Consider the following 3,098-nt stretch of genomic DNA (forward strand, 5'->3'; position numbering starts at 1 on the left):
TTGTGGTTTACTGTCATTCATCTGTACTTCGCACAGTATTTCATTATCATATCATTATATGGCTCCAGGGATGACAGTAGCAGTCGGTCATTCCACCACTTTGGTCCAGACTGAAATATCTCAGCATCTATCAGATGGACTGCCATGAAATTTCATAAAAACATTTATGGTCCACAGAGGATGAATCCTAAACACTTCGGTGATCACCTTGATTTTCCTCAACCTGCAGGTTGACATTTAGTGTTTAAGTGAACTATCTTGACAACTATCGGATGCAATACCATGAAGTTTTCCTGTAACACCACCAACAGTTTAAAGCTTTTGCAAATCATTTATATCAAAATGAATGGACACAAAACTTTGTTCATGTATTCATGGTATTGTAGATAAACTGTGGTGATCCCCTGACTTTTCCTGTAGCGCCACCATGAGGTTCACATTTGAATTTGTCCCATACTTTGGTTTATGATTATATGATTCCTCAGCTTAGGTCAGTTTATCACTTCTGAAAGCTTAGAAACAGCATTTAGACCTCCGTGTTGGAAATGAAATTAGCAAAAATATAAGAGTTAATTGAATAGATAAACTGCAAAATTAAAATAAAAAACAAAAAATATATATTTGATAATGGGTTTATTTCTGCTTTCAGTGGGGGGTGTTGAGATTCATGACCTCATTATTTCTAAACTGAGAACCATTTTTACAGCACTTTAGTGACTAATGGCTCCATAATGCATCATTTACTAAAGCTTTATACTTCAGTATTTATTGTCGTTGTTGTTGATAGTGAATCATTAATGAAGGTTAGTGAGTTCTCACTTTCACATAAGACATTAGTTCTGCCAGTCTGAGTGTGCAGCCATGATGCTCATTATTTCTTTATGGATTTTGGTTGATCAGAGAGATTTTCCTGAAAAACTAAAGAGCGAGTTAAAAAACAACAAAATGCTGCCACAGTTTTATATCCTGACAACACAAGGCTTGTTCTCAGGATATAAAAGATTATATATGTGGGTGATAATCAACAGGAACTGCCACAGATAAGGACTAATGTCAGATGATTAATATGATTTGTTCTTGTGGTAATATTTTGCATCTTAACTTCCTGCATGGAAACTTTGTAGAGGAGAACTGAAAATTTGTTTCTCTCTTTTCGCCTGATTCTTCAGCAGCGAGGCAGGTTTAGTATTGAAGCTGACATTTATGGAGGGTTTTGTCTTAATCATCATGGATTATTATTTTAAGTTTAAGTTTTATTTTGCATTTTTTGGCCTGGATTTTCTCTAAAATACTAAAGCTTCCAACCTCAGCAATTTGAAAAATAAGTTTTTGAAAACTGTATTTTCATCATCTGGTCTTGTGTTCTCTTCTTCTCTGCCATTATTATGGAAAAGATTTGAATCATATTTGTTATAAATCTATAGAAATGCAGGACATTCATGGGATTACTGCCCATATCAAACATCAGATATCTGATGTGTTATTATGTTATAATGTTCATGTGAATGAAAAAGTTGAAACTAAATACTTTTCAGTCAGATTATCAGGTGAGGAGAATTGTTTAACAGCCAAGATTATATCAGAGGACAGAAACAACCTTTGAACTGATTTCAGGGTCAAATCCTAAATAAACACAGCATGAAGAGATTATGGTCTTTTAAGGTCCCATATAGTCTAAAGGTAGATGTCCATGTGTTGTTTGATTATAGATCAGGTCTAGGTTCTATATTAATACTGTGAAAGTATCAAAGCCTCAGTCCACAGAGAAATGCTCACAGCCTGTATTCAGACACTGAGCCTTAAAACCAGCCGTCAGGAACTTTGTGATGTCACAACAAATGTGTTGATGAGTGGTGAAATTATTCTGATTCTTTAATTATGATATTGCTACTTTAAATAAAGTAAAACAATGTAAAAATTCTCAATTACGTGTAAAAGTCCTGCATTTGTTTTTATTTGAAACTACAGCGGTATTATCACCAAATGCACCAAGTATAAAAGCAAAGTACAGTAACAGTAAATGTACTTCATTACATTCTACCACAGGCAGAGTGAACATCTGTAGATGTAACATTAGTCTGGTGTTTTGTCCTTTGTCTTGTGAACACTGTTTGCAATTTGCAGCAGCAGCAGCAGGTCAGCAGCCAATCAGCTCCACGCAACCTCACACACAGTTCTCTGGGCATAATGCCTATTTTCAATCTTACAAGTTAATGCTTAACAAACAAATAGAATCTGTCTTAGTTCATAGTTTGGCTGCCAACTTTATTCACTTTTGAGATTAGTCTTTCACAATTGCTAAAACACATTTCTTGAAACCTTCTATGCTTTTCTCATCTGTAAACAGAAAACCCAGCTGTCCACCTACATTCACCAACTTGTCTTGCAATATCAAACAATCATCTCAAAACAGTTTAATTTGTGCTCAGAATCAAACTGTTTTTAGATCATACACAAAGCCAATCAAACACTACTGAGCATTTATGACACGCATGTAGCTCTAGAAATGTTTACTCTTTATAATCAAGGCATTTTATGTTTTCATCCAAAAAATATTTACAGCTCAGTAACAGTTGAAGTACTGCAAGCAATAAAGCGTTGAATGTCTGGATTCAGCACTTACAAACAGTAAAACGTCAGAAGGGCAAACGGAAAAAAGGACAAAGGTAAATGAAAAGCACAATTCCACATAAAGACACTTACAAAAATACGCATGCAGTAAAAAATGGATGGTGATGGACTTTCCTCCTTCTTTACAGCATGTACAGTAAACTTTCAAAATAAGAGTTTACAACCATGACCCACTAGTCCTGGTTCTCTTTTGAACCTTGTCTCTGTAGCGAGCTGTCAGCTGTTAACTGTTAGCTCCTGACCTCGTGCTTTCTACATGATCACATGACTACACCTGGAATCAGGCCACTTCTGTAATATTACTATCACATGACAGCTTCACCACACGACGAGCAGTGGCCTCTCACTGAAATATACTTCTACAGACACTGATTGGCTGTGAGCGGTCCTCGAGGCAGCACCCCGCGCTCTGATTGGCCAGCAGCCTTTCAGTAAAAACAACGCTTCCTGGTTCTCTGCAATTGGAG

The sequence above is a fragment of the Seriola lalandi genome, unplaced genomic scaffold, assembly GCF_002814215.2.
Source record: "Seriola lalandi dorsalis isolate HSWRI2012SDOR001 ecotype SW California unplaced genomic scaffold, Sedor1 jcf7180002054585, whole genome shotgun sequence".
Classification (NCBI taxonomy): Eukaryota; Metazoa; Chordata; class Actinopteri; order Carangiformes; family Carangidae; genus Seriola; species Seriola lalandi.